We start from the raw sequence: 27,193 nt of genomic DNA, 5'->3' as shown, positions 1-27,193 counted from the left end.
ATTTGGTCTTTGATCCTGGTTCCTGACACAGAACTCTTATATCCCTCGGGATTTCTTGAGTTATAAGAGCATCTTTTGTTCTAATGAGGTGACTCTTGGTGGGCTCCTGGATGGGGGCTGGTCACCAACAAGACTAAGCCTTGCTATGCCTGGAACTTTCAGCTCCACCTGCCATGCTCTGGAGAGGAGACAGGGGCTAGAAGGGAAGTTAATAATAATCAATCATGCCTATGTGGTGAAGCCTCCATAAATCCCAAAAGTATGGGTCTGAAAAGTTTCCAGGTTGTTGAATAAGAATGCATCCCGGTGTTGGAAGGTGGCGCACCCCAAACTCCACAGGGACAGAAGCTCCTATGCTCAGGACCCTTCTGGATCTCACCCTATGTATCCTTTCATATCTTTTGTAATAGACCAGAAACCTAGTACATAAACCGTTTTCTGGAGTTCTGTGAGCTGTGCTAGCAAATTAAGTGAATCTAAGTAGAGAGTCAAGGGAACGTCTGATACCCAGCTGGTCAGAAGCACAGGTGACAACCTGGACTTGCAATTGGTGTCTGAAATGGGTGCAGTCTTGTGGGACTGGGCCCTTCACCTGTAGAATCTGATGTTAACTCCAGGTAGACAGTGTCAGAACTGAATTGAATTGTAGGACACCCAGCTGGTGTCACAGAATTGGTCCGTGTCAGAGGAAACTCCATACAGTCTGCTATCAAAAGTGTTGTGAAAAAGAACAAAGGAAAAACACAGCATTTTTCCTAGACAGTGTAAAATACTTAGTACTTGACACATGGTAAGTGCCCGATAAATATTAGCTAATATTATTATTACTTTAATTTTCACCATTATTATTACCATCACTGTTATTATTACTGAAGAATCCTTAATAATCTGATCCAAGCTTCTCATTTTTCAAAATCAGTAAAGTGAGGTCCAGAGATGGGAAATGTCTTAGAAGGTCACAAAACCAGGTAATCGGGAGTCTAACGTTCTATCCATTGCTGTGGGGAGATTCAGAGAAACAAATGTTTGGATGCAGGGTTTAGTTTCTAGTGGCTTTTAAAGTGAGGGGAGGGTGTGCAGTGGATTAAAGGCAATCAGAAGGCTGTGATGGGAATTGGGAGGCTGCGGTCCTGGACCTCGTGTTCTCATCTATAAACAGAGATCCTCTCACGCGCCCCACTCAGCCCCCCGAGCATCACTGTGGGGCCACAAACACTAATATCTGAAAGCACCTGGATGACATAAGACACTATGCGACGGGATTCAAAACTAAAAAGAGCAACTCCTGAAATCCCTTGTGAGCCAAAGGGCAGGACAGAAGATACACCTTAAACCCTAAATAAGATTTGGGAAAGTTCTAAGAAGGTTAAGAAATATCAAAAGATTCCCATAGAAAAGCAATTGATGGGCATGGATATTCATCGATCTTTAGGACGTTGCTGAAAATAGGGCAAAGCAGACACGTCACGTGGAATCTTTCATATGACTGTGCGGTTAGGAACCAGCACAGGGTCTCAGGCAGGAGAGGCAGCCCCTGCCTAAGGGAAGAGGAGACAAGAGAAGCCAGCAGCTACTCCTGGGCGTGGAGCTCTGGGACCAAAGATGCCTAGGGCTGCTCTGCAAGAGTGTCCAGGCATTCAGTCAGCAAGGGTTTACTGAGCACGTTCTAGGTGTTCTGCCCTTTGCTCGGCACTGGGGGTAGAAGGAGCAAAATCAGACGCGGCCCCGCCCCTCGTGGGGCTGCAGTCAGGCAGCGCAGAGAGACACGGGTCAAAAAATCACCCAGATGGAAGGTGAGCTACAAATTAAGGTAACCGCGTAAGGAGAAGCGAGCCTGAGGCCACAAGACCACAGGACAAAGAAGTTTCGGGCTGGGGCCTGAGAAGGCTTCACTGAGGTAAGGGTTCTTAAGCTGAGAACTGAAGGGTCAGGGGCAATTAACAAGGCAAGGAGGGAGAGGGAGATGGGGAAAGCGTTCCCTTAAATGCATGTGCAACGGCCCCAAGGCTGGAGGGAGCGGGGGATTCAAGGAAGTGAAAGAAAGCAAGAGTGGCTGGAGTGCAAAGCTGTGGCAGAGAGTGGAGTGAACTGAGACTGAGAAAGTAGGTCAGACCCTGGGGTCTAGTGGACCAGACCACAGAGACCTGAGGACCAGACCACCGGGATCTGAGGACCAGACCACAGGGCCTTGTTAACCGGATTAAAGAGTTTGGTCCCCAACAGCAGTGGGAAGTCACTGACGGGCTTTAATCAACAGGCCACAAGATCATATTTGCGTTTTGGAAAGATGATTCTGACTGTGGTGTGGAGACTGGATTGGTGAGGCTGGGCTGCACTCAGGAAGCTGGCTAGGGAGCTTCTGAGGTAGTTCATGGGATCGAGGATAGGACCGTGGATGAGGATGTGCTGGTGGGGATGGAAACAAAAGCACAGCTGTGAGATAGATATAGTGTGTATAATCCCCAAACACAGTGAAGGACTGGGATGTGGCGGAAGGAGAGAGAGGGGCATCAAAGATGAACCCCAAGCTTCTGGCTTGTACTACTAGACAGACAGGGATGCAAATACTGAGACGGGGAAGCCCCGGAAGAGGGATGAGCTTGGTCTTAGAATCACGTTGTTTGAAGTTACGTGACTTCCATGAGGAGATGGTGACAGGAGGCACTGACATCTGCTGAATACTCTGTGCCAAGCACTCTAGGAGGCCCTGGAGATAAAATGATTTAATAAAACAGATTCCCCTCCTTCAAATAGCTCGTGCACAGCCTCGGCCGCGTGCTGGAATCACCTGGGAGTCTGACAGCTACTGAGGCTTGGATCCTACCCAGGGAGTCCCAGTTAACTGGGCATCAGGGTGTTTAGGGGTGGTTCCCAGATGAGTCTATTATGGAGTCAGGGTTGAGAACCACCTCTCTGGAGCGTGAAAGATCCAGAATGACCTGAGTCTAGTCACACAGGATGGGGAAGTAGCAAAATGACTCAAGAACTTAGGCCTTAAGGATTTAGAACAGAAATACTAAAGCACACGGGTGTAATAGGGATAATATTCTTTGGATATTGAGCCAATATATTTTCATCCTTAGTAATTCCTGGTTCCTAGTTGTTCCCTGGCTCCCTTATTAAGGAACTCAGCCTGGCTATCTCAGATCATAGAGCTTCTTCCACGACACATAGAAACACCTCTTATGCCTATGGTGGAATAAAAGATGGATGACAGATAATCCCGTCTCTAAAAGAGCTGATGCGCTAATACAAGATGTAAGTCAACTATGACATAAGGCAGGATGTGATCCATGCCAATATCTAGGAACAAAATCAATGCCAAAGAATGTCGGACTTCTCATGCTGTACTCCTCTTTCCAAGTCACTACAATGGACCACTCAGATTTCTCACTCCTGGAACTGAACTCACCTTGCCCTTGAACTCACTCTGAAAGCACACATTCCTCAATTTTCTTGAAGAGAAAAAAACCTGACACCCAGGTTGAAAACAAGTAGCACGTGTCGGGCAAACCCCACGTCAGCAATGGTGCCAGGGGCTCACATCCCGCCCTCTCCAGGAGCAGAGCCCAGCACTGCTCAGAACTTTCCCGCTCATCTTTGCTGCAGGCTGATGGGAAGGGAGGCGCCGGGCTTCATTAGGCCTGTCGGCAAAGGAAAGAAATGATGCACCTGGGAGATATGAAGAGGCAGGAGCGGCAGGGACCCAGAAAAAACAAACCTGAACTTCAACCTCCAACAAAACTGTCGTTCCCCAACATCTGCCCTAACTTCACACTGTCTGCTCAGTGCACAGTGTTCCCTGAATTCTTCCTAACACCCACACCTGATTATAAGCAAAGCAACATGGCACAGTGAAACCCTGACCGTGCTGGACTGTGCTTTCTACCTTAGGATGGAGAGCCGGCAGACACACAGAACATTCTAGAGTCCGGCCATCTTCCAGAAGTGATCACAGATCAAATCACTCACTCAGCATTCCATCACCGGCCATATCCACTGTCCTGAGGACACCAGTAAGGAATATCAGAGCGAGGCCCTGACCTCACGGATTTTAGAGTAAGATGAAAGGAGCTACGATTTCATCCCTTCGTCAGTGTGAAGTCACTGAGGGTTTCTGAGTGATACGATCAAGGTATGTTAGTGAGATTAGCCTAGCAGCACCGGGACCAAGTGGCTTGGCCCGGTAAGCCACTGCACAAAGGGAGGCCGCTGACAAGAATCAAACCCTCAGAAGCCCACGTGTTGTCAAGTGTCCTAGAGATGCCCGAGAACATTCTCTGAGCCAGTGCGTGTTATGACATTGAAGTCAACCAGGACACCTGCTCACCGCTCCGGGACGCAGGACCTCCCAACCTCTCCTGCCACAATAGCTCAGGCCACGGGGCCCAGCCAAGGCTGCCTGGGAACAGCTGTCCTTTCCCAGGCAGGTCCCCGTTTCCAGGCAACCGTTCCAGGCAGATGGATGTCTCTTTTTCCTAAAGATTCACGATGAAAAGGATCCCCCAGTGCCCTCGAGGGTCTCTAGACTCGGCAGGGACTTCCTTGTGTCCCTCCCACCTCTCTCATGCCACAAGCAGCCTCTCCCCTCACCACAGGGTAGAAAAGAGCTAAGCTGAGGCTTCCCTGCCGCACAGACACCTGGGACAGGTGAGGAACATGAGTTAGTCCATTTCCTTATTGCCCCAGGGACCCAGGTGTAGAACCTTAACCTTTGTTAAGGTTTTCAATAAATGACTCCATCAGTTCAATACATCACAGTAATAAATCTATGACTTTCTTGGTATCGTACCAGACCCAGTCTCTGTCCTCAAGGAATGATTAAAGACCAGAAGGTGCTTAATAACATTCATAAAGATCCTTAGCGAGAGACAGCACATGACGGAATGTGAAAGAATCCAAGAGAACCAGTAGAGGAAATGCCACGGGCAGAGGGCACCCCAAAGTGGAAAGGGAAAGATCAGGACAGTAGATTGTGACAAAACGCAGAGAAAAACCTTGCAAATGTAATTACGTGGAAATCAAACAAGAAGAAGAAAAATTGGCCTCTCTCAAATGAATAGAAGAAGAAACACAGGCGTATGTGCCGCCCACCACAGCAGCCTACAGGCTCCCAAGAATCCCTGCAGGGACTGGGCAGCCGAGCCCCTACCTGTGACCACTCCAGGCCACGTGAAGGTGGACAGGAAGTACATGGCCTCTACCAGAGGGAAGGCAGCAGTTCCGACAGGCAGCAGCCTGAGGACGTCAAACTCAGGGCCATCTGAAATCTCACTTTCTCCCCTCAGCAGCACGAGATACTTGGCAGGTTTGCCAAGTATCTGGTGGGATCCTGGCTGGAAAAGCGCCGAGTCAGCCTCCCAGGTCCCACGAGTGCCCTGTTGGCCTGGAGACCCCAGGCAGCCCCCACTCTCAGTGATCCCTTCCTACGGCCACCCACAGATGTCAACAGCACAGAACACTCACGTGGCACTTTCAAAGTTTACTTAGTGATTTTACAAACATCTCTGATTCTCACACATCCCTGGGGGGCGGGGCAGGCGCTCTGAGGTTTTTCTTGCAGCTAAAGGCTCTGCTGTATTATTCCCCGCTGTGTCTAGTATCTCTCCGCAAGCACATTCCACTCTAACAATTTTTCCACCTTTGGCATCAGCACAACTTCAGTGTCCGCCTCCCCGGGAAGGACAGTGTGAGGGTCCATGGTTTTTTTCCCTAAAGGGACTTACTGTCCACCTGGGGGCCATACCTGGAAAGTTAAGAATAACAATGATGGGGCATCAGAAGGCAGCGTTTGAGTGAGTATTAAATAAAATGCACAGACACGGATGCAAAATCAGCTCACAGGACAGAGAGAGCACTGGCCTGGATCAAGCAGGAAGCTACAAAGTACCCGAGGGGTTTGAATGATGTCTGATGCTTAGTAGAAACACAACATTTTTTCAGGGGAGGGCGGGGGCAGCAAGCTTGACTCCCTTTATTCGTGGTAGTTATGTGCTACAACGTCTCCACAGACACTGAATTGGTTACTACAGAACCACTGCTCCCAGGGGAAATACAGGGTCGGGCCCCCGGAGCCTCTGGTCAAAACTACGGAGCGGCCTTACATACACTTTGCTGAATTTCCTCTTCCTTTTTCTGGATGTACCGTATTGTGGATCCTTTAACACTGAACTCAGGGTCAGCAGCACCATAACGCATGCCTGAAGGACGCCCATCATATGTGTGCTACATGTATCTCCTCCTTGGGGCACATCACAGTCTCCTTGCCCACAGGAACACTAGACAGACCTTGAGCTCTACACTTAGGAGGACTTAAACAGTGAAATCATCGACAAAAAGCACCAACATACTGGGCTTCCCTGGGCGCAGTGGTTGAGAGTCTACCTGCTGATGCAGGGGACACGGGTTCGTGCCCCGGTCCGGGAAGATCCCACATGCCGCGGAGCGGCTGGGCCCGTGAGCCATGGCCGCTGAGCCTGCGCGTCCGGAGCCTGTGCTCCGCAACGGGAGAGGCCACGGCAGTGAGAGGCCCGCGGACCGCCAAAAAAAAAAAGCACCAACATGCACAAAAGTGGCATTAAATAGACGCAGAAAGGATGCTTGTTTACAGTCTGAGAGCTGAAACAAGAAGGCAGTGTTACCTTGCTGGATCTCGGCTGGGAACGTGCACGTCGGGCGACGCAAATTTTTGCCTTTCTGCTCTGCACGACCGTGAAGAGTAGCGAAAGCACCAGGAATACTGAGTTGAGGGTTACAAATAAATGTTGGTGGGTAGGCGAATTGGCAAATACAGAATCTGTGAATAATAAGGATCAGCTGTACTCTGTTACCGAAGGCGCGTAGGAGAGGCACTCAGTCCACTTATGCGGAATTGAATTTGACTGCAAACACAGGTGAGGAAGGTGAAGAAAATGATTGAAGCTGATGAAGTGAGGGTGAGAAGCTGATTCTGCATAACGTAGTGATGGGAGGGCATGGCCGGCAAGACAGGTGTGGTCAGATGGGGGAGGGCTGTGAATATTAGGATAAGGAATAAAACTTTATCCAGGAGATCACAGAGAACCTGGCAAGTGCAGGACAAGAAAAGAGCATAATTTTAGGACCTTCAAGGATGAGTCAGGAGAGGATGGCTCTGTGGACACAGAGGCCAGGTCTGGTCAGCACCAGAGCACCCCTGGATCCCCAGGATGGCAATGAGAGGCTGGTCTAGAGGGAGTAAGAGGAGGAAATAGCTTGTGGTGTCAGACCCCCAAGTCTCAGTATCCATCCAAAGGGAACAAGCCAGGATCCAGGCAGACAGAATGCCTGGAAGGGCGGCCTTCCCCAGCTCCGTCCTCCGGCTCCCTCCCGTGTGCTCCCATAGCTCTCCATCAGGCATCATGACTGTGTACCTGCCTGTCTTCTTTGCCGACATTCATTAAGCCCTTGATGTGTCCACACACTTGCACATGATAGCTGGTAATGTGTTTAGTCCTCACAGCAGAGGTCGAGTTTTATCATTCAGCCCATTTACAGAGAGGAAGGGAACAAGCTTAGGTTGAAGCTCTCTGGGCTGACGGTCTGATGCCAGAGTCCGCAGAAACACCCACACTCCTGGCAGCTCTTGCTTGTTCCCTACGGAATCCCCGCAGCTTGGAACCGAGTCGGGGCATCCGAGTGACTCCAGAAATATACGCTGAACAACTTTCATCTCTGGCCTTCTAGGCAGTGCCATTCGGTGCACGCAGAACCCTCTAGCCCCGGCTCATAACCTCCCTTCTCCTGTGGCTTCCAGGGCTTCGGACCGATGCAGCCCTACAGTACCCCACCCACGCTCAGAAGGACCTTGCACTTGGTTTAACGTCTGCTGTGGCTGTATTGAAGTTCTTAATTTTCAAACAAGGGGCCACATCTTCCTTCTGCACTGGGCACCTCAAATTCCAGAGCCGGTACCGCTCCTGACTCCCCATTTCCTCTCCCACGAGTCTGTGCAAGCGGCCGCTGCTTTGTTGAAAACTTTTCATCCCAAATTAACACATACGTTTCTATTCTGATTATGGAGCCCGCTAATGCATGTAACTTAATCACACTGTTGTTTGCTCAGTCTGGCTAAAAACGATGTAAACCCCATCCTCCCGGGAGCTTTCGCTGCCGCTTGGGGAATTAACAACACACGTCAAGCTCGTTACATGACTCTCTCAGGGTTCTGCTCTGATTTCTGCTCTCAGAATTTCTAACTCTGAGCAGGCTGCATTTCAACCCTGAGTGAGCACGCAGGCTCAGTAGTTGTGGCGCACGGGCCTAGCTGCTCCGTGGCATGTGGGATCTTCCCAGACCAGGGCTCGAACCGGTGTCCCCTGCATTAGCAGGCAGATTCTCAACCACTGCGCCACCAGGGAAGCCCAGCACCTACTCTTAAAGTCCCCACAGCCCAGAAAGAACAAGTCCAAACAAAGAAACTCTAAGCACGTACTGTTTCTATCCCTCCTCACAGGGTATATGACAAGACTTAAGACCTGAAACCTCCCTCCATAAAGTGTTTCCAAAAAGATAAGAAAAATGGATCCTTTTCTCCTCCCCCACTCTAATCTGGATATAAAATGAAACTAAAATCAACAAATAGCTAACTGTGCCCGAGCCTTAGTTTATTAATCAAACAAATGGGTTAAGCATCTTATCTAAATTTAACACCATGGCCAAACAGAACTGCAGCTAGCCGCTAGCCATGAGAACTGTGAGATACAAATACCTAGCACTGCTGGGAGACACAGCAGGGTCCAAAGGAAGAATGTGGGTGGGAGAGGGAAAGGTTGGCGGGGTTGTCAGGAGACCCTGGATCTGGCCCTAGTTCTGCTGCTAGTTAGCTCTTGGAGTTGGGTTTATATCACTTCACTCTGTGGACCTAGGTTTCCTCCTCTGAAAAACACTGACATAAAAATATTTCGTGATAGTGAGATTAAATAAGACCACTGATGCAACAACTACTCCGCGACACCTTAAAGTTTTATTCTAAACTATAAGATGTTACTGGAGTTACTAGGTCTTGCATGTGCTAATGGGCCTTTGGAAGGTGCACATTTGATTTGAGCAACTGCCTGGATCCCAAAAGGGTTTCAAGAAACCCAGGCTCCAAGGAGGCAAGATCATAATGCAATGGAAAGAATTTCCACTCCCCTGGCCTGCCAGCCCTTGGCCTCCTCAAGCAATCAGATGCTGGATTTGGAAACAGCCAACCCGATAGAATTCTTCACACTTCTAATTACTTCATGATTTGTACACATTTTGGCGGTTGCTTCAAGGCTGTTTTATTAATTCACAGATTTTCACTATTTTTGCTTCTCCTTCTCTTGCCAATTAGCTGAGCTAGCTGCAACTTGGCATTTGGGGAGAGCTACAACGGAGACCAGCCCTCCCTCCTCCCCGGACCCCATCCCCCAGGAACCGTAGCTCAGCGTGAGAGTCACAAGTCATCACAGGGGACAGAGGCATGGAGGTGGCCTGGTGGAAGCTCATTCCGGGCCCTGAGGCTCACACTCAGAGTCTAATACCTCACAGGGGATGCTGCCGTCCCCAGACTTGTCTCACTGACTTCACAAAGATTCTTCCATCAGGCCCCAAGAAATTAGGAGAGATCACCCTGTGCAGCCAGGACTCCGGAGCAGCCTGTAAACACCGTCCAAAGTCACGGCCAAGGGAGACCCTGCCCTTTGCGTCATTCCTGGGCAGCAGCACTGGCCACAGGATCTCGTTCAAGTCCTGGCACTCACGGGCCTCCCCTCCCCTCCCCAGAATAGGGGTGATAACATGCCCTGTCCTCCTCATCAGGGTGCTGTGGAGAAGAGTGGCGAACGCTGTCAGTACAAAATGCAGGCAAGGGACCATTACAACCAGACGACTTTGCTTTGAAGGCACCTTGGTGGTGGAGTGTTTTGACTTCTTTCTCAAATCAGAAGGATCTCAAGGCTGGGTTTTGGAAGAAGGAGAAAGTGTGGCTGAAGCCCCTCCTTCCTCCGGACCCCAGGCTGACTCTGAAGCTGGTGGCAAGGAGCAGGAAGGAATGTTCTGGAAGGGAGTGGCTTCTTCCTCACTGGGCCATTGCTACCCATTGTACCCTCCTCAGATGATTTTTGTCAGCTTTCTCCTTCTAGAACCTCCCCCCAGAGGGAGGTCCAGGCAGGACCCAGCTGCGAAAATACAACAGGAGCTGAAATAGAAGCCACTTTGGCCAAGACTAGAGGGGGGGATACAAAAGTGCCGAGCTGGAATGCTTTGCTCTCCTGCAGGTAAAGGGCTTAATGAAAATACCCATTTGTCTTGCAGATTGATGGGGGCCTTGGGAGAGCCAGGAGGCTGGCTTCCCTGTACAGGGAACACAGAGAGGCTCCCTTAAACTACACCTGCATGAAGAATGACATCACACACTGATTATATCAGCAAAGAGCCACTCGGGCACCGGGTGGGGGAAACCCAGTGAAGCCTTTCTCTGAACATCAAGGAGACCTGGGTGCATGAGTGACACCATGGACCGAGGCTGTGGCTCATTCTAAGGATTTGGAATGAAGCTAACTTGCTAGAGCCTCTCGTGACGTCTGGTGAGCCAGACAGGCCTTGTCTTGTCTGAGGTTTAACCTGAGGGAGGAGGGCAAAGACAGGAAGAAAAGGTGAGAAAGACAAAAGAGGGGAAAGAGGACAAGAAAAAGGAAAACCAGGTTCCCATGGTGGGACGGTATAGGGACAAATAGGCCACAAGAAATGGCCTTGACGACCGCTTGAGCCAAAGGCCACCAACCCCTTTAGCCACCCCGGAATCCTTGCAGCCTCTGGTGAGGTGTCTGGTAGAGGGTCATGTGACACAGACACCACCACCACCCCCAGTCCCTCCTATGGTTTGATACACAAGGACAGCCGGCCCCATGAAGCCAATCCGTCCACTAACGCTGGTTCAAGTCCGTCACGCCCAAGAAGCCTTCTCCGATGGCTCGGTCCACAGAGCTGCTTCCCTCTGCCGACCTCACGTTCAGAGAAGGATTTACCAGGTGTGACGGTTAATTTTATGTTAACTTGGCTGGGCCGTGGTGCCCAGATATTAGGGTAAAAACTACTCTGGAAGTTTCTGTGAGGGAGTTTTGGATGAGATTTACATTTAAATCAGGGGACCCTGAGTAAGGCAGATTGCCCTCCATAATACGGGCAGGTCTCATCCAACAGAACAAAATGCTGACCTCTCCCCAGCAAGCGGGGATTCTGCTGGCAGACGGCCCTTGGACTTCAACTGCAACATCGTTCTTTCTGGTCTCCAGTCTGCTGGCCCACCTGCAGATTCTGAACTTGCCAGCCTCCAAAATCAAGTGAGCCAGCTCCTTAAAATAAATCTCTTTATATATATATATATATATATATATTATATATATGTGTGTGTGTGTGTGTGTGTGTGTGTGTGTATACACACACACACACACACACACACACACACATATATATATTTCTCTCTCTCTCTCTCTCTAAATATACTTTTATTTATATACACACACACATTCTATAGGCTCTGTTTCTCCGGAGAACCCTATCACACCAGGAAACTAACAGAGCTCAAGCCAAGGGCTCCTCACTGGCAAGGGCCCCTTTCTGAGTCCTGGGAGGGGGCCTAGCAGCTCATCTCTCCTCCTTCTGAGAAGGCCTCCAATGTGGTAGAAGCCTCAGGCCTCCCCAGTCCTGGATCCAGCCTGGCCTTTGACGTGGGCATTTACTGCTTCACTTCTACCCTGGTGTCCGTGCCTCACACTTTGTCTTGCCCGCACCAGCACCTCTGTCCTCTCTCCTTCGAGTGGAAGCTCCATGACGAAGGGACAGTTCTGCCCCTTGGCCTCATCTGCTGCGTGTGTCGCAGCCCTTTCATCTGCTAAGCGTCTGATGCGCATTTATTTACAGAATGTTGGTTCTCGCCTCCTGCGGGTCTGTGGAGGGAGGAGGCTAGGTAGGGGCTCTCAGAGGATGATGCCGGGGGCCCAGGAAAGCAGAAAGATCAAGATAGGAGGCAAGGGCGAAGGGAGGAAGGAGAAAAACCTCACGGCATTTTACGCCCAGCACCTTTGTCCTCCCTTAGCATCCCAGGACTCTGCTCACCCGAGACTTGGTCTCCTGAGGTCACGGAGGCCAGGCCTCCCTGATGCGGATCGTACCTTTCCAGGGCCAGTGTCAGTTGCTCCTGACCTGTACCCGCCCCTCACCTTCTCCTGTGCTCGAGTCCATTCAGGGAGGAACAGAGCTGGTTGAGTGCTTAGGGCGGCCTGAGCTTCAGCTTCTCTCGCTGGTACCCTAGGGAATCCAAATGGAATTCAGAGCCACAGAGGATGCGGCTCTGGCTCAGCTGTGTGCTTTGACAGAACTTACGGCTGACTCAACACTCCTTCAGCAGGCCACCAGGCGCTCTCAAGAGTTCTTTTCTGAACACAGCAGGTTCTCCGGAGGCCCCAAGGCAGCCGCAGCTTCCCAGCAGGCCGCATCAGGAGAGTGGACCAGACAGGGCCCTCCAGGGAGGAACCGCACACCTGAGAAGGGCTTTTTCTTAAAACAACATTGTCCCCAATGACACCACCACTATCACCTCCACAAAACTCCTAATTCACAGCTTATTCAATGAAAAGCAAGTGAACCAAGGTATGAAAAGCTGGATTTAGGAAAAAGACAAAGATGACGCTCATTCTTTACTCCACAAAAGGATTCGCCATTCCTACGTTTAGGAAGAAAAACAACAAAAACAGCTGCTGCTTTTAAAAAGATTATAAATTCACCATATAAAAATAAGATAAGAGGGCTTCCCTGGTGGCGCAGTGGTTGAGAGTCCGCCTGCCGAAGCAGGGGACGGAGGTTCATGCCCCGGTCCGGGAGGATCTCACATGCCGCGGAGCGGCTGGGCCCGTGAGCCATGGCCGCTGAGCCTGCGCGTCCGGAGCCTGTGCTCCGCAACGGGAGAGGCCACAACAGTGAGAGGCCCCGCTTACCGCAAAATAAATAAATAAATAAATAAAGTAAGATAAGAAAGATAAGAAAAACAAAACAAAGGATAACCAGAACACTCCGGATGATCCTGGCTAATACTTTGGTAACGTCCTTCTAGCCTTTGCTGTATAGATATAATAACACTTTTTTTTGAAAAGGAAAATAGGATCATACAGTATATCCTATCTCAGTTTAGCTGGTGCTCCTGTATTCTGATTTCATTTGTACAACAGGCCCCAGAAAACTCATATATTTACTTATTCATTCATTCTTTCACCCTATGCTGATTACATGCCTACTATGTTCCATCGTTGTGTTAGCAATGAGATACAACAATAAACCAGTAAACAGACAGGTCCCTGCTCTGATGGAACTTACATTGCAGCGAGAGAAGACAGACAACATATAAGGAAACAGTGATTTAGTTAAAAAAAAAAAAAATCAGATTGTGATAAGGGCCTTATAGGAAGTAGAGACAGGTGATGTAACAACTATCTCAGGGGAGAGGGTTATTTTACCTAGAAGGCCTTTCTGAAAAGATATCATTTGGGCTGAGTCCTGAAAGAGAAGAAGGAGTCATCCATGTAAACAGCTGGAGGAAGAGCAAGCAACACAGAGAAAACAGCAAGTGCAAAGGCCCTGGGGCAGGAAAGAGGTTGGTATATTCAGGAAAGAGGCTGAAGCTGGTGGGGCTGAAGCAAGAAGAGCAGTGTGGGACAAGGTTGAAGAGGAGGAACCCACAGGGTCTTGTATAACAAGCAGTTTCAACTTTATTCCAGTGCACCAGGAAGCCATGAAGTGTTCAATAGGGGAGTGATGTGATCTAATTTGCATGCTGATAAGTTCCTTCTGGCTGATTCCTGAAATGTGAAGAATGTATTAGGGGGAGGTTAGCATGAAAACAGGGAGACCAGCAAGGAGGCCACTGAGGTGCTCCAGGTGGGCGATGATGGTGACTTGGATGTCAGGGTGCAGGTGGCAGGTGGAGAGAGATGCAAGGTACATTCTGAAAGTGGAACTAATAAGATGTGCTGACAGGTTAGCTGTAAGGAATGAGGACAGGAAGAACATTAAGAAAGATTCCTAATGATTTTGCTTGACTGACTGGGTGTTTATACTACCATTTACACAAATGGGAAAGTCTGGGGGACATGCACATTTGGAGTCTAAATGAGTCTGTGGAAAACTCTACCCTGCTGCACAATGTTTATCAATCTTTTTAGATCCATTCTCCCCCTGCCTCCAAGGAACTTGGTGCTTCAAGCACTGAGACCCGGCTGATCCAAGTTCTGCCTCAGAATGAGCCACTTCCTCACCTGAGACTTCAGGGAATTTACCTCACTTTGTAGAGATTCCCCATCTCCAACAAAATAAATAGAGTGAGTGCCCCCTTCCTAACTCCTACAGCTCTCTTAAAGGCTGAGAAATGATACCCAAAGTATTTCAACTCCTCGGAAGGAGGCTTACCATAAATTATTTTGTCTCCTAGGCTGGCTCCTGAATTAACTAACAGTTGTGTACACGGAGATGTTTATCTTACTCCAAGGCCTCTCTGTCTCTCAAAAAAAATCTTTGGGGAACAGTATCTGAAATGATACCATTTGCCTGACTTTACAGGTCACTAATTCCTCCCCAACAATCACTAATTGGCTTGGGAACACTGCCATTCCCTCTCATTACAAATGATGATGATATTTTGAAGCCTGAAACCCATACACTTGGCCATTTGTGGTGGCTGCTACTCAACCCTTTGCAAAATGGTCTTTCTTGGCCTGGAAAATTAGTATTCTTTAAACAAATGCTGCAATTCCAGCCCTACTCTGTCTATGTCGCAGCCACAAGTCGGGGACCAAGTGCCGTCAGAGACCCAGGGCTATTGAGAGAGCTGTTCTCAGTCAAGGTGTCCAGTGCTCTTGGAGAGCCCATGGGATGGATCTGCCCCGCTGCCTAGCGCCCCCTTCAGGAACAGAGGAATTACTGCACTGGCTGCAGGGGCTGCGGCCCCCATTCGGAACTGTCTCTGCTGAATAGAGCTGAGGTCGTGCTCCCTCCCGGGAGAGCCCACATCCAAGGACAAGATGACAGGAGAGTATAAAAGCCTCCAAGCTGGGGCAACTCTGAAGGACATTTCAGCTGCAGAAGTCCCCGGGGCGTCAGACGAGGCTGTCACTGGGACAGCCTCACAGCCCAACTTATCCTCAACACTGCTTCCCTCTTTCTTCTTTCCCAAGAGCCCTCCCTAACAAACGCCCTTTACACAAATCTTTGTCACAGAGCCCGCTTCCCAGGGGACCCCAATGGCCACTGCCTCTGATGTATAACGCATGGGGCAGGGCCCCCAGGGGAGATGTGGTGGGAACCCGGACCCCTCCCAGTGGCTGTGGTCTAGGCAGGGAGACAGAGCTGCTGGAAGCACCCTCACTGTAGCCTCTTGTATAACTCCAGTCCTACCAGCAGAGCCCCCTCTTGAGGCTTGCCTTCTCTAGAAGATGAGTCCCTCCCACCCCAGGCCATGCCAGTCCTCAGGGCCTCTCCGTCCTCCTACTCTCTGGCTCACTTTTGGTCTGTCCTATTAATTTGTGGCCTACATCTTCCTCCCTTTATAATAAAGTCCACTGAGATCACAGTGAACTCTAAGGGCTGCTAATTGGTATTATGGACGGGTCCTATCTCCCCAGACAGGGCTTAAACACCCAATGGCAGGGACTTAGGTATCTTCCGTGCCTGGCACAGTGCAGTGTACAAGACAGTAACTGTCACGCATGAAAAGATGCTCAGCGTCACTAACCGTCAGGGTCATGCAAATCAAAACCACAGTGAGACATCACCTCACACCCGTCCCAATGGCCATTATAAAAAAGACCACACATAGCAAGTGTTGACGAGGACGCGGAGAAAAGGGAACCCTCGTGCACTGTTTGTGGGAATGTAAGTTGGGGCAGCCTCTGTGGGAAACAGTATGGAGGTTCCTCAAAATATGAAAAATACCATACAATCCAGCAATTCCACTTCTGGGTATTTTTCTGAAGAAAACGAAAACACCAATTCGAAAAGACATACGCATCCCTCTGTTCACTGCCACATTATTTACAATAGCCAAGATATGGAAGCAAGTTAAGTGTCTATCAACAGATAAATAGATGAAGGAAACATGGTATGTATATCCAATGGAATATTATTCATCCATGTAAAAAACAAAATCCTGCCGTTTGTGACATGGATGGACCTAGAGGATATTACGCTTAGTAAAATAAGTCAGGGAAAGACAAATACTGTATGATTTCACTTATACGTGGAATCTAAAAAACAAAACAAACAAAACAGAAACAGAGATACAGAGGGTGCCAGAGAGGAGGGGGGTGGATGAGTAAAATAGGTGAAGGGAATTAAGAGGTACAAACTTCCAGTTATAAAATAAATGAGTCTAGGGATGAAATATGCAGCATAGGGAATACCGTCAATAATATTGTAATGGTGGTGACAGATGGTAACTAGATTTATTGTGATGATCACTTTGTAATGTATAAAAGCATCAAATCATTATGTTGTACAGATGGAACTAATATAATATTGTAAGTGAATTATACTTCAGTTTCAAAAAAGACAGTAAATGTCAGTTGACATCATTGGCAGTGATAAGTAGCACATGAAACGATGGCGTGTCTAAAGCTGAAGCCAAATGAAAGCAGAGTGGATACTTAGAGGAGGGAGAGATTGAAGAAACTCCAAGGAAATCATAAGAAAAACTTTTATAATACTTAACTCACTGGGGACAATGGAGATTTCATTTCTGGGGAAAGTTTTTCTCCTGGTAGCACTATATCCTGAATTATTAAGAGCGCAAACCTCCAGCCTGTCATCCCTCTTTCCTCTCATCTGGGGTCCTGTCTGCGCTGATTAACAGCTCTAGAGAGAAGAAAAGAGTCAAATCCCAAATCTTCAGTGGCTCTGGCAAAGGGTCTGCTTGGAGAGTCAGCCAAAACGGATGGCTTCGTGGCAGGCTGGGGCTCTCTGGGACTTTTCATTTCACTGAGTTACTCCCTGCCCCTCACGCCTATCATAGTACCCTATGCCATTAGTATAAAGTGCGATTTTCCTCCCTTGCGTTCAAAGCTTCCAGCCCAGTGGATACGTCCGTACTCTTACTCCCTATAGCACCATATATCTTTAGCACACAGTTTAGAAATTAAGTACACTTGTCATTTTTGTCCTCTGATTGTTTTCTGTTTAGGAATGTCTCCTTTCTTCATGGAGGTGAGGACCTGATGTTCAGGCATCTCTGACTTTCGTCTGCACACCTGGAAAGCAGTGTGGTGAGGAAGAGCATAGGCTTTGGAGTCGGAGGGTTTGAATCTCAGCCTTATTGCTTCCTAACCAGAAAACTTAGCATAAGCTAATTAGCCTCTCCAAGCTTCAGTTTTCTTATCTGGAAAATGGGAATAATAGGACTTTCTTCATAAGGTCAATGTGATTAAATGAGTGAATACATGTAAAACACTGAGCACGGTACCCAGTAATGTAGCATATGCTCAATAAAATTAATAGTATTTTCCCACTTTAATAGATTTTGAGGACCCTGTTTCCTAGGAAGTCAAATAACACAGGCTACTTGGCTTAAGTACAAATAAGATAACAGAATTATTGGGTTGATAGATAACATCTCCAAAGATGAAAGGGTAGGTAGATAGAGTGATGGGTAGGTATGTAGGTAGATAGATAGATAGATAGATAGAAAGGGTAGGTAGATAGACAGACTGATGGGTAGGCTTTTTTTCTTTCTGTAAGTTATTTTAAAGTTTTTACCATGTTCTTTGTGCTGTATTCTTTTTTTTAATAAGTAAGGGAATACAACAATCTTCATATTTAACTGAGTAACGTCACAGGGTGAACGCAAGTAGAAGGTAAACATTGATAAGCCAGTGTGACCTAGTGCACACAAGCCATCTCGGATCACGGAGATTCGTGTTCAACAGCAAGATTCCACGTCAGAATTTCTAAAGAGGAGATCTAAGAGTCTGTATTTTATTAAATGAGTTCCTCAGGCACTTATATGCTCCCCAGAGTTTGAGAGATTCTAGAAAGAACTCTGGATTTGGGATCAGAAGATCCAAGCTCTAGTCTTAGTACTGCTGCTATCTTTTAGCAAGTCATGTGTCCTCCTGGGTCCCCTTTTGCTTTTCTACTAAAATGCTTCCAACCTGATGAGCATTAAGGCCCCTTCTGAAAGGAGAAGGGGTCAATCACATTCCCCACTGGGAACCCATGCCAAAGGAGAAAAGTTGGCCGGAGAGCCTGGATTCCTGAGGATAACTAAATAATCTTGGGGACAAATAAATATTCAGCAAGTGATCAGGCCTCAGCAAAAGTAAAGCACATGACTCCTGTTGCCAACCCAAACAGAGAAGTTGCACGGCCTGCATTTCCTCGGGAGAGCCAGGCCCCTGGTTCTGTTTCATGGCTGGCAACTCTGCAGCATCCAGCATCCCTACTTAGGCCAAGCCCCCGTGGACCGGCCTGAGGCTGTGCTTCCTATCTCACCAACACTGCAGAAAGAAAGCCCTGTGGTGGAGAAGGAAGAGAAACATCAATTTAGCTTGTGGTTCTCAGTTTTGGTAAAAGGATGAAGTAGTTAAAAATAATGTCTAAAAGAAGATTTCCCTGAGTATAAATGTGCTCACTGCTTGGGGACGGAAGGGTTACTCCAAAGACGCAGCAGGAGAGAGGCAGTCATCAATGATAATTCAGATTTGCTTGTCTCATCGGGTGAGTCAAGGATTCTAGGTCCAGTTGAATGTAAACTCCTGAATTTTGATGAGACAGTTCATGTAAATATAATAACTCACTAAAAAACACATCATGGCTGATCATTTCATTTTTTTCTGATGAATACTTTTCACTATTTTTTATATAATATAGCATCTCATACACCTTAGGCTAGGAATCTCTAGCCGGGTCATGTTAATCCAGGTTTACAGAAAGATGAGTCTTCACAAAAGAAAGACCTTCATATAGGTCTTTCTTTTTGCAGGGGAATGTCCTAATTAAAATGATACATTTTGCACTTCTCAGCTCAGTTTCCATTCACCTTCTTTTTTTTTTTTAAACGCAACATGTAATGACCTTGACCCGCTTGGGTCATAGAAAGACATACTATAGAAAGGCAGTTACCCAAGCTAGGAGCCTGAATCTCAGAAGGGTCAAATGTCCCACACACTGACTTTTAGACAGTATTTTGTAGAGCACCGTCTTTGCCTTTTCACTCGAGGTTTGGGATGGTCTTATTTACACTGATCCATCCCTTCAAACACCTGTCCCACACGGGGCTCACTCCATTTCGATGATGACACTGTTATCAGCGAAGCAAATGCATTCTCGCCAGGCTTGTAGATGGTGCCTAATTGCTTGTGATCTCTAACATTTCTAAAGATAGCAACAGATTTTTAAAGTACCTTAATACATTTTAGAGGTAATTAAAAAACACCAGCACAAGCATCCTCAGAGCCAAGGGAAATGTAGTAAGGATAAATAAAAGATGCAGCATTTATCCCCAGGTTTATGATAAAGATCTGAAATACAGGAATGGCCATTGGAAAAGGCCTGAGAGACTTTGCAGACCCCAGATTTACATCTGAATTATTATTACAAAACTATTTTTAGAAGCCATCTTGATACAGAAATGTATGCAGAGAAATAGAACTTAAGAGCCTGTATATATTCCTCCTCTTATTTTCCCCAACATGAATCAAGCCATTATTGGGGGTATCACATACAGCTTTTAAAGTGAAATGGGGAGAAATGGAAAAAGAAGAATGAGAGTAGGCACAGGGTATAACTGGTTTGGTTCACTCACTTCTACAAATACTTTCATCAAAACCAAAGAAACCCAGAGGGCAGTGACCAGGAGGGTAAAGGGCATCATGATGTATGAGGGATGCTGAGAGAGCAGAGCATGTTAAGGCTGAAGATAGAGGTGGGGTGGCTTCAAATATTTCAGAGACCACATGCAAAGAGGGATCAAATTTATATGGCATTGATCTGGAAGGTAAAAAAGGCTGTCAGGTATATACACACATGTACAATACACATATATCAGAAAAGCAAGTTTCAGGGCAAAAGAAAAAGTTTTCAAGTAAGTTGGTTCTTTCCTCCAAAGGAATGGCTGCCTCCTAACAAAGCCGTGAGCTCCCCATCATGGGACATGGTCAGGAAGGAGCAGTAACACTCCAGCAAGGATGATGTGAAGAAGACTCTGGCATTGCATAAACTCTGAGCATCACTTCAGCGCTAAGATTTTCAGGTTCTATAAACAAGAATCATTACAGAGCTAGAAAACAAGATGGATATCAAAGGTCTTACGGTTACAAGTCGGAGTAAAGATTTAACAGGAATTTGCTAGAGGGGATTTTAAATCATAAGCTGGGTGGGTGGATCCAAAGCCCTGTTACATTTCTTCCATTCGATTCTAGGTAGAACATCGATTGGCCTCTCAGTTCCACGATCACACAGTTCTATATTGTCGCTTCATCGGCTCTGTCATATGACCCCCTCATGTGGAACTACTGAGTGGAACAGACTGGAGCTGTCAAGGGTTAAACAAACTGGAATAAGCATAGGTCTAAACTCAAAGCAGCTTTAATCCCTGGAAAGTCAAGTTTGACAAAAAGTCATATCATGGGATTTTCCTGCTTATCCTTCTTGTTAACTATTTCAAGTGCTATAAACTCTGCGTGTTATTTCCTGCCATGTGCAGCCTCAAAAAATTGAATCATTTTCTCCTTGAATTAAAAGACTGAAATTGTTTTCTCTGTCGCAAAAGAGTTATTTTAATATTGCCTCTGAAATTACAGAACCCTACATCTTACTTGTGTTTAAATTGTTTTACCCAGGATGGGCTAACTCTAATGTGCATCTTTTGGAGAAAACCTGTGAAAATCCAGGAGTAAAGAGAAATGCCCACTGATAGGTAATTCATTTCATAAAAAGGTCCTTAGTTTTGTACAATTCACAGAAACACAAAGCCTTAGAGCCCAAAGCTGAAGCCTTAGAGATGAGGTTGGTGATGGTAACAATGATAACAATGGTTCCCATTTATTAAACATGTCCATTACATCAGACCCTCAAAAATAAGCCCTCTCAATCATATTATCTCATTTAAGCCCAAGACAGTCCCAAGAGGCAAATAATAGTAACAATATTTTATAGATGAGGAGACAACATTTTTGAGATGAGGCTCAGGAAAGGTAAATACCTCAGCCTCAGATATTCCAGAGAGTAAGTGGCAAAGATGGGGTTTAAACGTAGGCATTTCTAATTCTATTGATTTGAGTCTTCTCCCTTTGTTTTCTTGATGAGTCTGGCTAATGGTTTATCAATTTTGTTTATCTTCTCAAAGAACCAGCTTTTAGTTTTATTGATCTTTGCTATTGTTTCCTTCATTTCTTTTTCATTTATTTCTGATCTGATCTTTCTGACTTCTCCCAGAGTGAAGTAAGTCAGAAAGAGAAAAACAAATACCGTATGCTAACACATATATATGGAATCTAAAAAAACAAAAATATGGTTATGAAGAACCTAGGGGCAGGACAGGAATAAAGACGCAGACATAGAGAATGGACTTGAGGACACGGGGAGGGGGAAGGGTAAGCTGTGACAAAGTGAGAGAGTGGCATGGACATATATACACTACCAAACATAAAATAGATAGCTAGTGGGAAGCAGCCTCATAGCACAGGGAGATCAGCTCGGTGCTTTGTGACCACCTAGAGGGGTGGGATAGGGAGGGTAGGAGGGAGACACAAGAGGGAGGAGATATGGGGATATATGTATATGTACAGCTGATTCACTTTGTTACAAAGCGGAAACTAACACACCATTGTAGAGCAATTATACTCCAATAAAGATGTTAAATAAATAAAAAAATATATGCAGGCAGGCTGACCCCACAGCCTGCTACCTCCACCAGTCACCCCAGTGTCCAGGCATTTTCAAACTTTCATTTTAGCAATAGAAGCCCTCTTCCTTTTTTTTTTTTTTTTAATCACACAACCAATAAAAATGGAGCTGCTATGACTAATACATAGGGAAGAAAAGTTCAGAGCCAACCCCCAGCACCTGAAGCAACACTGAGGAACCGTAAGTTTCCATGGAACCCAGATTGTAAACCCATTAGTCTAATCTAAAGCCCTCATTTTACTGAAGAGCAAACTAGGGCCAAGAGATGTAATGTAACTGGATCAAGGTCACTTTAGTAGTTTGTGGCTGTTTGTGGGTCTGAACGCAGTTCAGTTTTCCACCCACTCAGTTTAACATTCCAGGTAGCACCTGGCCTGAAATGTGCTTAAAACCATCCAAAGCTCTTTCTTATATATCTGTTGTTTTGATGAAATATAACTGACTTGGGCAACCTTGTATCCGTGACTCTAAATTATCATCGTTCCTTCCAAACTTATATAAGAAAATATACACCTGTGGCAGAGATTACCAGCTGTCACCCAAATTGTGTCCTCTCCCTCTCTCATAGAAACATAAAATTTTTAGTTGGGCACAAGAACACCCAGTGGAAGATTACATTTCTCAGCCGTCTGTGGACAGTGGGATATGTGCAGAATTGGTGTGTGCAACTTCAGGTTCAGACCCTTAAAGAGGGGCATGCCCTGCTTCTCTCCTTTCTTCTTCCTTCTGGCTGGATTGTAGACACAGGGGGAACCATGTTGAGCCATGCAGATGAGGGCAACATCTTAGGGAAAGGGGAACAATCAGAGAGAGCAAGTGGGTCCTTGAGACTGTGGAGCTGCCATCCCATCAAGGACTATTATGCTTGCAAGCTTATGTGAGAAGGAAACCAACTGCTATATTGTTTAAAAAATATTTGGAGCAGCAAGCACCCCCTTGGACTCTGACAAGAAGGGTGCCTGCATGGGGCCCTGCCCTTCTGAAAGCCCTGCGTCAATTCTCTTTCTCACTCTCTCTCTCTCTCTCTCTCTCTCTCTCTCTCTCTCTCTCTCTCTCTCTCTCTCTCTCACACACACACACACACACACACACACACACACACACACACACTAAAGAACACGTGGGTGCTCCAATCACTCAGGACTCAGTGCTGACACAGCACGATCGGTACCTTAAACATCCGCTGGCGTGACTAACATCATTCAAGCCCCAGGGAAACATTTCTCCACATCTCGTACCCTAGTGCTCAATCAAAAGGCCACTGTGTCCAAATGTTGCGAAAGATTGGGGACTTTGCCATTGCCAGGATCTGGGACAGATGCAGCTTCAGAGTACGTGGAGAATTTGAACAGTGCCAGCACTGGGGTATTAACTCATCAAATCCTTCTTTGCTGATAGCATCAATGCAACAGATTTCTGCTTGATGAAGAAGTATTGTTTCCCAGAAGGGCAGAATATCTGTTTTTTTGCTTCTCTTCATCTTCTAGTTCTTGATTCCATCAGTACCACTGGATTGGAGTGGGATTTACAAGAGTTCCATATGGAAAGTGGAGCAATGGTTTGCAATATTAAATAACTCATGTAACTCTTAAATTTACACACATCTATGAGGGTCTAGAGATAATATATGTGAAATGTGACCCTGATTCTTTACATTGGCATCTAGATGGACTTTAAAGGCTACAATTACAAGTAGTTTTATTTTTATAAGAATGTTTAATAAGATCTTGAACTAAATGTTCAAGGAACTAACAATTCAGCCTTATTTAAATAACAAATTTAAGCTTTTTATTATTTATAATTTGTATGTTTTCTGTTTAGTTTTAATAGATTTTTGAATATTTTGGAAGAAACTTTTTGAAAACTTAAACTTGAAATTTTCGACTACTTTAAATTTATATTTTGATGAAAATATAATGTTCAAATTTGGCACCCATTTTATTTTTCAATCCTTTAGATTCTTACTGTCAACTGAGCACCCACTATGTTCAACAAAATAATTAGTGACCTTTTCCTGAAATGAAAGCAAGGAAATATATTTTATGGAATATATAATAATATATGAATTAAATGTCTATTTTATTACTCTATTCAAATATTTTCCATCAGCAGAGTAGCCAAGCATGCAAAATAATCATTATACTCCATTATCTTTAATATTTTGCCATTTTTCAGTGATATAAAGACCTTTACACATATATTGTTATTATGAAAGTATATTTGTCAACATACCAGAACATATTATACATAATAGTGATTTATAACTTTCCATTCTTTAGACATATGGCATATCCATTTGTATTCTTGCCCCAGGCCCTACAAATGTTAGAAAAGGGGCTGATTTAGGGTCTGTCTCAGAACTAAACTTATGTCCTATGCAATGCCCTTGTTTACTTCTTAGATAAGTCAGAGCCCATAATAGTATCAAAGTAAAATGCTAAATGGCAATCCTTAAAGGAATTCATTGCATCCACTTCTACATCCTCTGTACAGCATATAGGACTCAGAGTGTCTGCAGAGCCATGTGTCACTGAGGGGTTATTTTGATACAACCAATGTTTGTAGATAAGTATGTGTATTAGTTATCTACTGCTGTGTAACAAATTACCACAAAGTTAGCAGCTTAAAGTAACACGTGTTTATCATCTCACAGTTTCTGTAGGTCAGGAGTCTAGACACAGTTTAGCTGGGTCCTCTGCTCAGATCTCAAGGTACTGAATGGGCTGCATTCTCATTTGGACGCTTGACTGGGGAAGAATCCAAGCTCATTCTGGTTGTTAGTAGAATTCATTTCCTTGCAGCTGTATGACTTAGGGCCCCAGCTTTTTACCATCTGTTGGCTGGAGGCCACTCAGGTCCTAGAGGCCACCCCACCTACAGTTTATTGCCAAGTGGCTCTCTTCACAGGCCTTCTTACAATATGGCTGTATGCCTTTTCAAGGCCAACAGGATTCTCTCTCTCTCTCTAGTCTGCTAAGGCACAGTCTTATATAACACAACATAATTATGGGAGAGACATCCTATCATCTTTCCATAAAATGTAGCCTAATCAAGGGAATGACCCTCAATCACCTTTGTCATATTCTGTTGCTTAGAGGCAAGTCATAGGATCTGCCATGCTCAGGAGGAGGGGCTTATACAGGGGTATTATAAAGGGGTTATACTCACTGGCGGTCACCTTACCACATGTCTGCCACAGTGTGCATTCTTATGTTCTGACAGAAGGGAGAGATCTTGAAAAACTTCCTACCTACATACCTAGAGAAGCAAGTTGATGTACATAATTTTCAGAAATTCATACAGGGCCCTATGTCTACCCTAGCTAGAAAGTTCCACTCCAGGAACTCTGCTGAAACTGTCATTGTTGTTTGCCATAGATCTTTCTAGGTGTCTAATCAAATCAAGATGGTAACCCATTGCTTTCTGCTCTCTGCCTAGTTAGAAAGTTCTAGGTGTACTACTCATGCCCTTAGAGAAGACATTTTGTAATGTTTGGAGATTGTGGGTCATGAATGCCTGCTAGCTCCATGAACATAAGGCCCTATAAGATATACACAGAAGATGACCCCAACACTACCTGTCTTCTTAAATTTTGCAGCCCTGTTGATGAGAAAACAGGAGAAATGAAATTCTGTTCTAATGTCATTTCCTTCTCCCTGAGCCCTCCAGCAATAGCCACTGCCTCTTCCTCTTCCTTCCCTCTCTTTCTCCTCCCTCTCCTCCTCCTCCTCCAGGCAGCCACATAAATACACAGCTCCTTGTACAGAGTTCTACACCCTCTAAACCTTAACTATCCTCCTAAAATATCTCACTTCCATTACACTGGGAGATCTTTGAGGGAAGGGTGATTTACTCATATCTACATGTCCAATACCTGGAACCACCCCTGACATACAGCCGTCTTTCAACATGAGTTTGCATGGATGGGCGGAAGGATGGATGGATGGATGGATGGTAATGAGCTGTGCAATGGTAAACAGAATAGGACTGAAGGTGTCAAACCTTGTTAAAGCCATGCCACTTCTCTGAACTTGTTTCTAGTTTTTCCATTAGTAAAAAAAAAAAAAAAAAGAAAGAAAAATGGAATTGTACAACATTCAGCAAAAGAAAAAGACAAAACTGAATATTTTTTCTATGATTCCATTTATATGAGGTTCAAAGCCAGACAAAGCTAATCTTTAGTGGAGAGAACTGCCTGGGAGGGGGCAGGAAGAAGCCTTTTAGGGTAGTGGAAATAGTCTATAGTCTTATCTACTTGCATAGTGTATATGCCTGTAAAAAATTCATCAAGCCGTACGTTGAAGATTCATGAGCTTTATTTTATGCAACATACTTCAACCTTCAAAAAGCTAAATTAAAAAGAGGGGAGTGTGCATGAGCGCTCTGTGTAAAGAGCACAGCCCCATTCCTGTACAAGGAGTCGGGGAAAGTGGTGTCAACAGTGTGATCATCTCAAAGGGATGCAGCATCAGATTCCTCCTTAGTTGCTTAACTCAGTGTTTGTTCCCACATCTTGCTGACGTGGACAGGTGCCGCTGAAAGAATGCTACCATTTCCTCTGGGCCATTTATCCTTGTCTGTAGACCTTGAAGATCAAGTGCTGCTTCATTAAATGAGTCCCTGAAGCCTTCCCTTGAGGTCAGGGAACAATGCCCCAGCCGTCAGAGAGGTGTGCAGCTCTCCCTGGGGTGGCATCTGCAAGGTTGCACTCTGGCCCAGGCAGAGTCTGCTCTGCTCACTTATTTGGTAGAGGTACGCAAGGATGAATCCAGGGCTACTCCCAAGGGGATTTCTCCGTTGCAGATTTTCAGCAGCCATGAATAAGTAACCATGCTGGATGTTCTCTTGATATCTCAAACATTCACTTTTTTTGATGTAGGAAGTTGCAAACTACTGGGTTCACTGTGGGAAGATGATGCTGAGGAAAAGCAGAACGTCAGCGATGCCACCTGACAGGGGTGGCAGAATCAATACCTTCTCCCAAGCACACATGTTTTTGGAGAAATTATGTCTCCAGGTTAGTACGTGTGAGTTGGGTAAGAAACCTCCTCCTCTTGAAAACCTCCTACTCCAAGCAATGTGGATCCCTCTCCCTTCTGTGAACTCAAACTCCACCTGAATCTACTAAAACTTGAGACTTTTCATCATAATGGTAAAAAACCTGCTCTCTGCTTATTGGGTTTATCTCACTTTATCACAAGACTGTGAGCTCACTCATGGCCAAGCCATGCCTCATGCATGGCCTGCTCCCCACAGTCTTTTG

This window comes from Tursiops truncatus, chromosome 13 (genome assembly GCF_011762595.2).
Source record: "Tursiops truncatus isolate mTurTru1 chromosome 13, mTurTru1.mat.Y, whole genome shotgun sequence".
NCBI lineage: Eukaryota > Metazoa > Chordata > Mammalia > Artiodactyla > Delphinidae > Tursiops > Tursiops truncatus.
The sequence above is the reverse complement of the archived record's forward strand: the minus strand, read 5'-3'. Positions refer to the sequence as shown.